Source organism: Dendrobates tinctorius, unplaced genomic scaffold, assembly GCF_039654945.1.
Source record: "Dendrobates tinctorius isolate UK_male_01 unplaced genomic scaffold, ASM3965494v1 ptg000091l, whole genome shotgun sequence".
NCBI classification, from domain to species: Eukaryota; Metazoa; Chordata; class Amphibia; order Anura; family Dendrobatidae; genus Dendrobates; species Dendrobates tinctorius.
In genome coordinates, this window is record NW_027361759.1 from 11899286 (window position 1) to 11913284 (window position 13999).

Genomic DNA, 13999 nt, shown 5'->3' on the forward strand with positions numbered 1-13999 from the left:
ATAACTAACATGTGCTATTATATATGTACCTACCTCTACCACCGTGTAGCTATCTAAACTAATCTCCCTGTTACCCATTAATATCCCTACACCATCATTCCTATTAACACATGAGCCAGACCATACATGCTGTACGTAAGGCCAGTCCTTATCGCTTGGCACGTCCACAATCCCACATTCCTGAAGACAAAAGATGTGAGCATTCATCTGTTTAATATAATCTAGAACGATTGCCCTCCTGAATTTGGATCTAATTTGCCTGACATTCAGGGAAGCAATGCCCCAACCAGCTTGGGGAGCCATAACATGACTGTGTTATTTACATGATGACAAACACGCCACTTCCTCTTCAGCTGTTTTCGTCTTCCATTTGGAACTGCAACTCCTCGAATCTGTTTACGTCTGTGGGAATGCCTAAAAAAGCATTGGTGTCAGGAGAGAAGACATTCTGAGGGTAACTACGTTCACTTACCAGATTTAAACCAACTTCACCAGGGTCTGCCCAATCCGTTCTGGGCTTCTTACAGGAAGTTCCAGACTCCTCGTCCTCAGAGTACCTCGCAAGAGTGATGTCACCTTGATCTCCACAACTGGCCAACTCCTCCTCAGTAGCAAACCAAGATACACTGGGGGTATTGCCAAGAGTACCTTTAAACTCCCCCTCCCCACAGACATCAGACTGATGAGGGAGCTCACATTCAACATCAGTAGCTTTCAAAACTGCCACCTCTGGGCTGGGAGACTCCGTTTGGGGCAGGGTCTCCTAATGTGCATCCATGATTTCAGGTTCCTCAATAAGTTCCGGGTCTGAAACCTCTGGAATGTCAACAACAGCAGCAGGGGGTGCAGCTGCCCCACCTGAGACCTCAGCGTAAGACCTAGGACTGATCCTGGCCTTACAGTCCCGATACTTATGGCCCTCCTCACCACAAGCATTACACATAACAGGATTTGTGCAGTCTTTTGCCATATGGCCAGAAGCATTGCAATTCCTGCAAGTTGGCATCTCCTTGCAACTATGCTGGGTATGCCCGAAATTTTTACACCTCCTGCAATACATCAGGGCATCTGGAAAGAACAAAAAAATCAGTATTTTTCCCAATTGAAAAATTAACAGGGGGGTAATGGATGCCTCCCGGGCCTTGGAGATCCATCCCAAATCTCACAAAAAATTTGTACTTCCCGGTCCAGAGCCCTTCTCCATTCAGGACCCTGTGGGAGTACTGAACATAAATGCAATGTCTTTTCAAAAATAAATCAATGTCCTCCAGGGAAAGGGTTGTGCATGAAAACTACAAGTGGGATATCTCCCTTAGAGTACAGCACAGTAAAGGTAAGACCTTCCAGCAAAGGATTTGCCACTCCATTTTTCAGGGCAGTAAACAAATTCTGGCAAGCCGCCATAGAAGATAGCACCAGTACATACCTGCCTTCTCTCCTAAACTCCTGCAGGCATATTATATCGCACTTCCGAATCTTCAGGATGTCATAAACACCATGTTGACCAAATATCCCAGGGAAAAATGCAACTTCTTATCTTCAGCGATGTCAATCCTGAATCCATTTTTGACCCGGCTATCACCGGTCCCAGAGAATTGAAGTTGGACTCCCATCATCCACAACTCCAAGGATTTCCTCCCCGAAACCTCCTGGCTATCTCCTAAAAGCAGCGACCGGCTTAAGCCACCGAAGTGGCGATGCCGGGAGGCCAAGAGACAGCACTCAAGGTATTCAGGAAACTCCGAAACAGCTGTCTGTGGATGGATACCATGTTTTGGCATAGGTGGTTTCCTTCATTGGAGACTGCCCTTCCCGTGGTTGTTCCTTCCCGGTTGAAAACCTGGCTAGTCATTGCTTGCGTTGAGAAACATGTGATGGTGTCTCCGCGGCTGTTGATTTACATGTTTTTGTATATTTCCCATAAGGGATGGGGGCATTGCTCTAGCATCACTGCGTTGAGAAACATGTGATGGTGTCTCCGCAGTGTTGGATGTTGATCTCCATGATGTCACTCATCTTCATTTTCACAGTCTTTTACTAGGCATTGCTCCTACTAGCCAGTTTCCTACTCCACACTGATGAGGGGCAATACACCGAAACAGCTGTCTGTGGATGGATACCATGTTTTGGCATAGGTGGTTTCCTTCATTGGAGACTGCCCTTCCCGTGGTTGTTCCTTCCCGGTGAAAGACCTGGCTAGTCATTGCTTGTGTTGATAAACATGTGATGGTGTCTCCGCGGCTGTTGATTTACATGTTTTTGCATATTTCCCATAAGGGATGGGGGCATTGCTCTAGCATCACTGCGTTGAGAAACATGTGATGGTGTCTCCGCAGTGTTGGATGTTGATCTCCATGAGGTCACTCATCCTCATTTTCACATTCTTATTCTGTGTAAGACCTGAATAATTGTGTGGAGCATATTAATGCATTCATGTTACAAAATGTCCAAGTGCAGACCCAAAAATCAACATCAGGATACCAGATATACGCTTATAGAGAACGTGAGAAGGGCAGCACAATAAAAAAAAATTATAATAATAGAATATATAAAGATTTAGAGTAAAAATTGGACCTTTGCACAATGTACAAAGGTTTCCAAAAATTAACTCAAGGTGTCTGTATCAGACCAACTGAAAAACGCCATGATGGGGACATCACAAAACACTTTGCAGTTATTACAAGAGGTAGAGATTGGGAGTACAAGTTTCACCATTGCACAATGTGCAAAGGTTTTCAAAAAGTACAAAACATTTCCCATGTGGGGTATACTGTACATAGATGAACACTAAGTACTTGTTGCAGAAGCAGGAGGAGGAGGTGATTTCCTGAACAAAATGTGCTTGGATGGTAAGGAATTGATGTTAAGACAACTTCCCAAAACAACATATGGGCTGTACTTACATTGTGTTGTTGTCATCCGTAGGGCTTACAAAGTCGGAGGAAATCCAGCCCTTGTTCAATTTTAGAAGAGTCAGCCTGTCTGCACTTTCCTTTGACATCCATGTGTGACTATCCGTTATGATTGCATCGGCCGAACTAAAAACCCGCTCAGACACACTTGTGGCAGGGCATGGCAGCACCTCCAAGGTGTACAAGGAGAGGTCGGGTCAAATGTGCAGATTGGATAACCAATAGTTAAAGGGCACTGAAGAATCAGGAAGGACATACGGTCACTTAAGTAGTCCTCCACCATCTTGGTCAACTTCCCCTCCTCCTTATCCTCCTTAGAAATACATTCACAGGTATCCCTTGCTGATGAGAAGGTCTCAGGAAAATGGCCCGGTTGGTGGACTTTTTCCCACCCCCTGAGTTGCACCTGGTGTGCATGGCCCTCCCCTGCAATCCTTGTGGGTGAAAAGAGCCGGTACCTCTGCCAGCAGCATTGTCTGTGGGTAATCTTTTTAGCAAGTCTTCCACAATAGCCCTCTGGCATTCATTCCTTGAAAATGGCACGTCTGCCTCCGACATGAGAGAAGCAAATTTCTCCTTGTACCATGGGTCAAGAAAGATGCACAGCCAGCATTTCATGATTGACAAAATATCTTTCACGCGAGGGTCTTGGGAAAAGCATCTGGACATGAACTCTGCCATGTGTAGCAGACTGCAAAGAGTCGAACGTTCAGTGTCCTCACCAAGAAGAAAACTAACCATCCTCTGCTCTTCATGGCGCACAGCCTACTCCTCCTCCTCTTCAGGCCATCCAATGCTGGACAGGCATGAAGCTGAGATTGGGAGCCCCCTCTGTAGCACAGACCAAAAACTCCTGTTCCTCCTCCTTCAGCTGTTCCTTGTCATCACCCAATGTGGCCTGAGAAAATTGTGTGAGGCTGGGCTGTGTGGTATTGGCCACTGTGAAATCTTACTCCATAGCCACCTGTTCGGCATTCAAAGCTTCCTCTTTGAGATTCTGCAGCGAACGTTTTAATAGACAGAGCAGCTGGATGGTTACGCTGATAACAGCATCATCAGTGCTCACCATCTTGGTGCAGTACTCAAAGTTTTGAAGAACCTCATATATGTCAGTGATCCACACCCACTCAGCAGTTGTTATTTGTGGAGGCTGAGTGTTACTCTGATGGGCATTGAGAAGCTGGAATTCAGACACTGCCCTCTGCTGCTCACTAAGTCTTGCCAACATATGAAAGGTCGATTTCCAGCATGAGGAGAGGTTACAAATCAGTTGGTGACAAGGCAAATAAACCCCTTTCCAATGTTGGGCGTAAATTTACGCCGATGTCGGACTCCCTCCCTTTGATGTTGGCTCCCGGGACATGTCAGCTGTTTTGAAGAGCTGACATGTGCCCAGAATAGCTGTGGGAGGAATCGCGATCCACCCGGGGCTATTAAATGTCACTGACAGTGACATTTAACTCGTGCTTCCGGCCATCGGGCTGGAAACCCGCCCACTGGTAACCCATGTCACATGACTGCGGGTCACCGGTAGGTTGGCATGACAGCCATAGGTCTGCAGGAGACCTCTATAGTTTTCACTGCCAGCTTGCTGTGAGCACCCCCCAGTGGTCGGAGCTCATAGCATGTGAGTAATTCTACGACGTAGAGGCGATCTGATCATTGCCTCTATGTAGCAGAGCCGATCGGGTTATGGCAGCTTCTAGTCTCCCATGGAGACTATTAAAGCATGCCAAAAGTAAAATTGATTTTTTATATTTTTTAAAACATTTTTGAAAGATCAAATCACCCCCCCTTTCTCCCCATTCAAAATAAAACAATAAAAAAATCAAACATACACATATTTGGTATTGCCACGCTCAGAATTTTTTTTATTTTTATTATATTGCATATACTCGAGTATAAGCTGAGATATTCGGCCCATTTTTTAAGGTTGAAAGTGCCCCTCTCGGCTTATACTCGAGTCATATATCGGGGGTCGGTGGGGGAGGGGGAGTGGGGGTGTAAGAGATCATACTCACCCCCTCCTGGCATGGTCTCTGCAGCCCCTGCTTCTCCCAAGGTCTCTGGCATCTGTGTTCAGGGTTACCTGTTATTGCTCATTAAAGTCATGAATATGCACATATTCATGACTTTAATGATCGGTACTACATGACCGCTGAAGGAAGGAAGAGCTCTGGTGCCGGAGACTGTGGGAGAAGCAGGAGGTGCAGAGATGTGCAAGGAGGGGGTAAGTATATGCGATATTCACCTGTCCTCATTCCACCGCTGTCCTCCGCATACTCTGCAGTGACGTTCAGGTCAGAGAGCACGATGATGTGGTTAGTGCGCGCCGTGCCCCCTGCCTGAACAGTCACTGACAGAGGACCTGGAAGACAGAACGGTGCGCGGTGGTGGAATGGGGACAGATGAATATCTCAGGTACCGGGGTGCTGAGCCAGCGACGACACCGGCACCTGGCCCCTGTAGCACGCCGGTGTCCCCATCTGCTCAGGCATCTGGCCCCCAGTGATGAGAGGTGAGTATGTCTTTTTTTATTTGTAGCAGCATATTTAGCATAATATATTGAGCATCTCATGGAGCACCATATGGGGCATTATATATGGAGCATCTTATGGGGCAGCATATGGGGCATTATCTATGGAGCATCTTATGGGGCAGCATATGGGGCATAATGTATGGAGCATCTTATGTGGAAGCATATGGGGCATAATAAATGGAGCATCTTATGGGCAGCATATATGGAGCATTTTATGGAGCAACATATGGGGCTTAATCCATGGAGCACCTTATGAGGCCATAACCTTTATGGAGCAGCATATGGGGCATATTATTCTATGGAGCTTCTTATGGGGCCATTATTAATCTTTGTGCAGCATTATATGGGGCGTATTTTGTATGAAGCATCTTATGGGGCCCATCATGAACTGTATGGAGCATTATATGGGGCTCCTGATTCAATATGGATATTCAAAAACATTTAACCGACTGATGTCTCAATTAATTTTACTTTTACTGGTATCTATTTTTATTTTTGAAATTTACCAGAAGCTGCTGCATTTTCCTCCCTAGACTTATACTTGAGTCAATAAGTTTTCCCAGCTTTTTGTGGCAAAATTAGGGGGGTCGGCTTATACTCGAGTATATACGGTATGTATTTTCCCAGGTATTATTCTATGATTATTTTTGATGGTACCTGTTTTTTCAGTTTTTAATTTTTGTCATGTTTCTATATTCATGTCTTATGGAGAAGATTTTATCCATCTGTCTCTGTGCGGGTGCTCTTGCATATTGCACCAGTATTTGCCATTCACTTAAATAAAAGCTTTTTTATTATCCTATTTTGTCCTTTCCTGCCTTCTTTTTGTCCCTTTTTCATTTTGATATTCACATTCCATGTCCTGCTGTTTTCTTTGGTCTCAGTTTCAAATGGTTTGCCATTCAAATTTTTGGACTTGTGCACCTATATAATCTAGGGTATATGTTTTGATTAATATTTGGTATTTATTATTTTATAAGGTGTCACGTCCAATTCTCTGCTTAATCTTGGTGTGGGTAAGCTGTGTGATGTCCCAGCCTTTGACTCTGTTCCAGACTCCACCAGGATAACCAAGTGTGCCATCAGGGAAATGTATAGTCCCTGTCTACAAGACCTTACCAATGTGTCTGTGGTTAGGTGGACCTTCCCTGTGTTATCCAGAGCACGGCTGATATTATGTAACACGTGCCTATGTAACGCAGGGACAGCACACCAGGTGATTATCCTCCACCTCTTCAGACATGAATTGACTTTCCCCAACATGGCTTTCTCCTGGCCATGGGTGCTAAAATGCTTGGGCATTACTACACTCCACCTCCTCATGACCCTCTTTAATGGTGCACATTGAGAGGCCTGACAAATTACAAGGGAACGTAAACAGTTATTCAGAGTGGCCAGTGTTGGGGTCATATGTCTCTTGGGACTCTTGATGGTAGGAGGAAGGAGAACCAGGTTGAGTATTCAGAGGCCTAGCCTCTTTGCTACTGAGACTGGACAGCATGGAAGACTTTGTGGCGCTGCTTGTCAACACACTGGAGCCTTTGTCTGCCATCCAACCCACGTTATCCTTGCAGTTGTCTGGGTTCATTAGTGGTGTAGCGCGCTGACCAAATTTTGACAGGAAGCTAGAATGAGATACAGTCACCTTTAGATCTGTCACACGGCCTTGGCAGGCACCACCACATCCATGTCTCTTAACGTCACCTTTTCTCATATTGAATGCGTTATGATTATGAAAAGGAAAATTGCCTTATTTTTCACAAGTACCCTCACAAAAGTCTTAGGTAGAAATTCACTGTATCTAGCAATGTGTGGCTATTTTTTTCAGATCTCAGCTTTATTATACATGGCAACAGGAGACTGACTTAAATTACAGGTAAATAGTCACGTTTGCGTATCTCTGCAGGCTTTGCGCAAGTCGCACAACTGCTTGATAAAGGTACGCTATTTATTAAACCAATAGAAAATTATGATTTTTTTATATTGCATTGCTGACACAGTGCAACAGTGGAGTAATGAAAATAATTGCCACTGGTAAATTGTGATGTTTGCTTAATTTGTCTGCACCCGGATTGTGCAAAGTTGCACAACTGATAAAGATATGCTATTTATTAAACCAATAGAAAATTATGTTTTTTTTATATTGCCTTGCTGACACACTGCAACAGCGGACTAATGAAAATTATTGCCACTGGTAAATTGTAACGTTTGCTTATATCTACCGGGATTGCTCCAGTCGCACAACTGATAGATAAAAAAAATGCTATTTTTTTAACCAATAGAAATTTTGGGGGATTTTTTTTACATCGCTTTTATGAAACACAGTGCAATAAGAATATGAGCATACATTTGTAGCTGGTTATTGAATGTTATTCACATTCAATTCTTCCCCTCGTCCCCACCTGTTTGTGTCCTTTTTGTGACCTTCATGTGCAACTTGGCCTGGATTTTTGTCCCTCATTGTGCTTCCTAATGTCCTGTAATATTTAATAAAGTGAATTTGCATTTTCTATATTTTCTTGGGATTTTTTTGATCGTTCTTTTTTCCTTGTTCATCATTTATATTTGCGATTGTCCCAGTATATTTTCCACTTGAATTTTAGCACATTGAAAAATATGATACTGTTCATTAATATTTGATGTTTAGATATATGGGCATTTTTTCCATGAAGGTTCTACAGGAATATTATGTAGCTCCAAAGAAAATGTCTTTGTATATGCTCGTACTACCTAATATTATTTGCCTTTACAAATAGCTGATTTGTATATTTTGGTAGTGGATGAAACCCTCTCTATTTCACCATAATCCCACAGTCTGTTCCTAATACTAAACTAAATAACACAATGGAAAATAGAGATCTGCAGCATGTACTTGCATTGATGAGAACACCCAGGTGCCTGCCTTTTACTCTCGCTCCTATTAAATCTCTCCCTATGCTATCTCCACCTAACAAAGAACTAATCTTCACAACCTTCAGCTCTAAAAAGAGCTTTTAGGAATGAATAACTCTCCCTATACGCTCCTATCATTTTCACTAAGCTCACACTGCGCTCTCCCTATGATTTATTCAGCTGCAATGCGCGCAAAATGGCACCGGTTGCCTTTAAATATCCCCTATGATGCTGTAAGGCCAGCCAATCACAGTAATGCCACACCAAAGATGACAACAGCATTACTGTGATTGGCAAGCCAGCCCAGCATGTTCATTGGCTGCAAATAAAGCGCCAAACATGCTGGGCGGGTCACCCAAATATACCGAGGCGAATACCTAATTACTGGCTGAGTAACGAATAGCCCGAATAGCGTACTAATCATGTAACGAACAGTGCCGAATGTATTCAGTCATCACTATTTAGCACTAAAGTATCCTTTTTGCTATAAGTACAGGCAATGTTGAAATTTTGGGCATGTGCAGCGACATTCTTTCACAAAATATCCTGGAATATATTTAAAAGGACCAAACATAACAACAATTGTCATGTGGATGAAAATAATGAGCTGTAAAAATGTAAATGCACTCAGATTTTAATCATTTACATCCACGTCAATGCAAACTGGCAAAATCACTGTTTGTTTCCAAGAACTAAATTTCTATCAGTTCATGTTGTTTTTTGTTCAAAAGAGGTTTGCACGCTATAGTAAATGCTTCCACAAAAATGGAGACCTTTAATTCATGGAGTATATAATTCATACAGGCACAACATTTCTGGTTGGGGTTGTGAATTAAGAAGAAGATTAATGGCTAAATACTAACCTTCGCGTTCTACATGAATGCATTCAGGCATATATTTATCCATAAATAAACAGCAAAAAAACATATGTTGAAGTGTTTCTTAGAAATCAAATTGCAGGCAATATCATTCCCAACCATTCACCCATCCTGGCCACACACTGCTTTATTGGTGCTGTATAATAGTATTTATATGATACTTATGCTATAATAATTAACTGACAATCTGCTTCTTTATTATTGCGCACTAAAACCAGCAATTTCCAGCATTTCTACATACACCAAATGTTTCATTTTCTTTGAAAAAGCAAGGACATACACAATGAAATGACTCAATTTAAGTACCAGAAAGCACTGAAAACTGCATTTTATATCAGTTGACTGTTAACATAATCTGACTGGCCGAAATACTTATATCAATTATCAGGTTCTTGGAAATGGAGACCGGAACTGCAAAAAAGTGAAAATAAAAAAAAGTGGATTGTCCTATGTGAGTCAATTCTTTAGTAGTGTATATTTTCCTCATGACCAATTAGGGCATATAGACCTCATATTGCAGGGTTCCTGAAAGTTGGCCCACACTGAACTGCAGACTGAGGAGGCAAGCTGACAACGAGAAAGGGGGCGTCAAACTGAGACAGCCCCATAATGAGCAGATAGTAGCCCAAGGCAACAGATGAACAGAAAATACATCCTTTATCCACTTTAGGAAATATTTTTTCTTGCTTAGTATATAGCATTTTTATCCATTTGTTTATGATATCCTCCTTAATAGGAAGACCACAGAGTTATACAAAAAAAATCTTCACTTTTAAATTTCTGAACCAGTTCATGCCACTATAATCCCGGATGCATCCAGCGTATGAAAAATCATCCGAGTTTCATACAGAATACTCAGACGATTGCAATCCATGTGCCATACACGTGTCCGGTTTTTATGTCAATGTGTGATCCGTTGTCATTTATCTGCGTTAAAAAATGTAGAAAAATATGCTCACAAATACCAGTTCGATATATAGTAACACATTAAGGAACAAGAGGGAGCTGGAGAGTCAGATCACAGTGAAAGTTGCAGCAAGACTAGCTGGTAGATTTGAGGGGAGCCGCCCTGGGATGGGCTGGATAGCAAAGCAGAGGAAAAAAATGAATTCCAGTGAGGCAGAAGGTATGTGAAAGATAAAATCCACAATTTATTAGGTACTTTAAAACAGTTGCAGTTCCTCCAGTAGCATACAACCTGCGCGTTTCGGCTTACAAAGCCTTAGGACCCCGTCACACATAGCGACTCACCAGCGATCCCGACAACGATATCAACTTGTCAGGTTCGCTGGTGTGTCGCTACATGATCGCTGGTGAGCTGTCAAACAGACAGCTTCACCAGCGATCAGCAGCAGCGACGCCAAGCGCGCGGCATCGCTGTATGTTAGTTACCAGCGTGCTGATGCAGGGAGCTGGTAGCTAAGGTACACATTGGGTTTTTAAGCAGCGCTCAACACTTAGAAACCCGATGTGTACCTTGGTTACCAGCTCCCTGCATCAGCGCGCTGGTATCTAAGGTACACATCTGGTTTCTAAGTGACACGCGCTGCTTAGAAACCCTGCGTTTACCCTAGTTACCAGCGCACTGATCGCGATGCGTGCTGGCCAGCGGGAGACCAGTGATCAAAAAAATGTCCTGGCTATTCCAGGATGATCAGCGATACCCGGCAGGGGGGCCAGTCGCTGGTCAGCGTCACACACAGCGATCTCGCTGGTGAGATCGCTGTTGCGTCACAAAAACGGGGGCTTTACTCTTTGCAGAAATTCATGCCATTAGGAGAGCGAATATTGTGCTGCAATATCCAAAATGCCTACTTATTAAGCAGCCTTTATACGAGTCACCTCCCCTTTTGGGTTTATTATCTTTTTTATGAATGACAAAAAAATGACTGGCACATCCAGACTAGTGTGAATAGGTGCATACCAGGAGCAGCTACCTACATATACAATATACGAAATAAAGGTTGCACTCTATCATGCTAAAGCATGTCAATGTGTAATATGTGAAATTTGACTAGCAATACGACTCTTCTTAAATATTAGGAAAAAATATGAGAGGCCTAGCATAAAATTCGGCCAATTTTCACATATTTCACATTGACATGCTTTCGCAGGATAGAGTTAGCATGATAGAGATATTTTAATTAAAAAAAAATGAAAAGATAATGTTTTTCTTTTTTGGATTTGTGGCTGAAAAATAACCATCATCAGTTACCATAAACCTACAGTAATTCCAGTAACACAATTTTGGAAGCGACTAGCACACCATCCAGTCTATTTCATATGGTGAATTGGTCGGAGCCAAACACTTTTGCTCAAATCTATTCAATGAACAAAAATCGGATAGCTCTAGCTCTCCTCATAGATGGTCAGTTCCACCTATGGGTCCTACTTTACAATTTACAAATCTGGGCCAAAATATATAACATTTGCTTATAATTCTAGAATCTGTGAATACACAGCTTTGAGAAATATTACATTTTGTCCTAAACTGCATGGATCCTTGTAGAGAATGCAGAATCCTGTGGCAGTTCTTTAGCCTATAGAATGTCTGAACATAAAAACGAATTAGTATATTTTAAAATATAGATGAATTAAGATATTTTACTCTTGTATTCTTTCCTTTCACGTTTTATGTAATGGATACTATTAAAATGCTTGGGTTTCCAGCAGCTTGCTTTCAACAAAACCCCTTAGCAGGGGGAGGCATAAATCAATCCAAACAGGATACATTTGTTTGAATCTCGCAAATACTGTCGATAGCGAAGATAAAACACTTGCTTTTACAGTGATGTAATGCAGCTGTTCTAGTCTTCTAAAAGATGAGAAAACACAAATTAAAATTAAAGGGCCATTAACTGCTCAGAATTTTCTCATAATAATCAAGTTTTTTAAACACTGCATGATCTGGAAATGACATTTGGGATGCAAAGAATAATACACAAATGATTTATATTCAAAGAGTACATATCACTTGTCTGTAGGTTTTCATCTAAGACGTTTTTCACTAAATACATAAAAATTGTGCTTGATGTTTCAAGACTTTGGTGCATTGTGTTTTCTTTTACTCTTTTGCTTTATGGTTCATTTATTTTAGAGAGAGCAATTGAGGTGGTGTGGAATATGTCAGACAAGGTTTCCCACCAGTTTTCTAGAGATGGAGCAGGAGTACCTTTCCAACGGTGTGGAAAAACCAAACGAGCTTCTTGTATGAAGAATCAATAGGTAAGGCATCCAGTTCATCTGTCTTAATGAGTGCACAGGATCTAAGTCCCCCATCGATAAGAAAGTCCAACAAGAAGACCCAGCACTTCTGAATTCTAAAAAATACTGTATCTAATACTTAAAAAATGGCAAAAAGGGATGGCATGCCAAAAACCTTGGATCGAGTGAAAAAAAAATGCTTTCTTATGAACAAATGCAATTGGCCTTTTTTTCTTCAATGAAGATTGAAAGCCTGGTTGAATAGATAGCACAGCCATCAAAGAGTATCAACAGGCGGTGTAAGAGCATTCTTTATTGCAAAGCCGATTAATAGCCAGCCAGAAGTGAGAATTTTTTTCTTAGTATTTCCTACACATGGCCTCCAGTGGGCTTTGTTTCTGACCAATACAAAGATGCTCAAATAGTACATTATATATGTAGGTTGGGGATAATCAGTGTATAATCCCCCCTAAGTAAGCCAAATAAATAGCAGAGTACTCCCATAACATAAATGAACTAGAAACAAGAAAAAGTGGAGTAATTAATTACCACCATACAAAGGAATAGAATAAAATCACCTTTTAATTGTAGTAATAATTTAAAAATTAAACACCATATAAGGATATAAATAAGGTTTAACAAGGAGAAAAATAATGGGTGAGAAAAAGCATCAGACCCTAGTACATTACATATAGGGACACAAACTGATAATAACCTTTACAGCCAGCTTCTCATATTTAATACATGAGAGTAGAAGAGATAGTGTCAAGAGATAGCAGAGTTAATAAAGTTAAAGTGACCAGTGCATTACACAAGTGCCATATAGCTGCCACGTATGTAGTGCTTACCCATAGATAGGAAAGACTAAGTGTGCCCACCTGAACTGCTGCGACGTGCGTTTTGCTTGTGCTTTTTCAAGGGGCGGTTGTTTCTGACCAGTCTGCAATAAATAGATTCCATGGGAATTGCATGAAATCTCAACTTCCTGCAGTAGATGTCTTTTGCTCACAGTCCAGTGCTATGCAGCTCAATTGGCATTCACTTGAGAGGAATAGGCAGGTCAGCTATTAAGCCCCCGTCACACATAGCGATCTTGCTAGCGAGATCGCTGCTGAGTCACAATTTTTGTAATGCAACAGCGATCTCACCAGCGAGATCGCTGTGTGTGACACTGACCAGCGACCGGCCCCCCTGCCGGTTATCGCTGATCGTCCTAGAATGGCCAGGACATTTTTTTGATTGCTGGTCTCCCGCTGGCCAGCACGCATCGCTGCGTGTGACCGGCGGGAGACCAGCGATCAGCGCGCTGGTAACTAGGGTAAATGCAGGGTTTCTAAGCAGCGCGTGTCACTTAGAAACCCAATGTGTACCTTAGTTACCAGCGCGCTGTTGCAGGGAGCTGGTAACCAAGGTACACATCAGGTTTCTAAGTGACGCGCGCTGCTTAGAAACCCGATGTGTACCTTAGTTACCAGCTCCCTGCACCAGCGCGCTGATAACTAACGTACACAGCGACGCAGCGCGCTCGGCATCGCTGGTGCTGATCGCTGGTGAAGCTGTCTGTTTGACAGCTC

The 13999-nt window shown here is 42.4% G+C and overlaps 1 long non-coding RNA gene across 1 annotated transcript in view; it reads left to right on the plus strand.

Moving 5' to 3' along the window:
* Positions 1 to 13999, plus strand: part of LOC141098443 (uncharacterized) — a 155335-nt gene that overhangs the window by 118134 nt on the left and 23202 nt on the right. Inside the window, exon 2 of the long non-coding RNA XR_012234234.1 lies at positions 12319 to 12446. This is a non-coding gene — a long non-coding RNA (uncharacterized lncRNA). The remainder of the gene's footprint in view (positions 1 to 12318; positions 12447 to 13999) is intronic.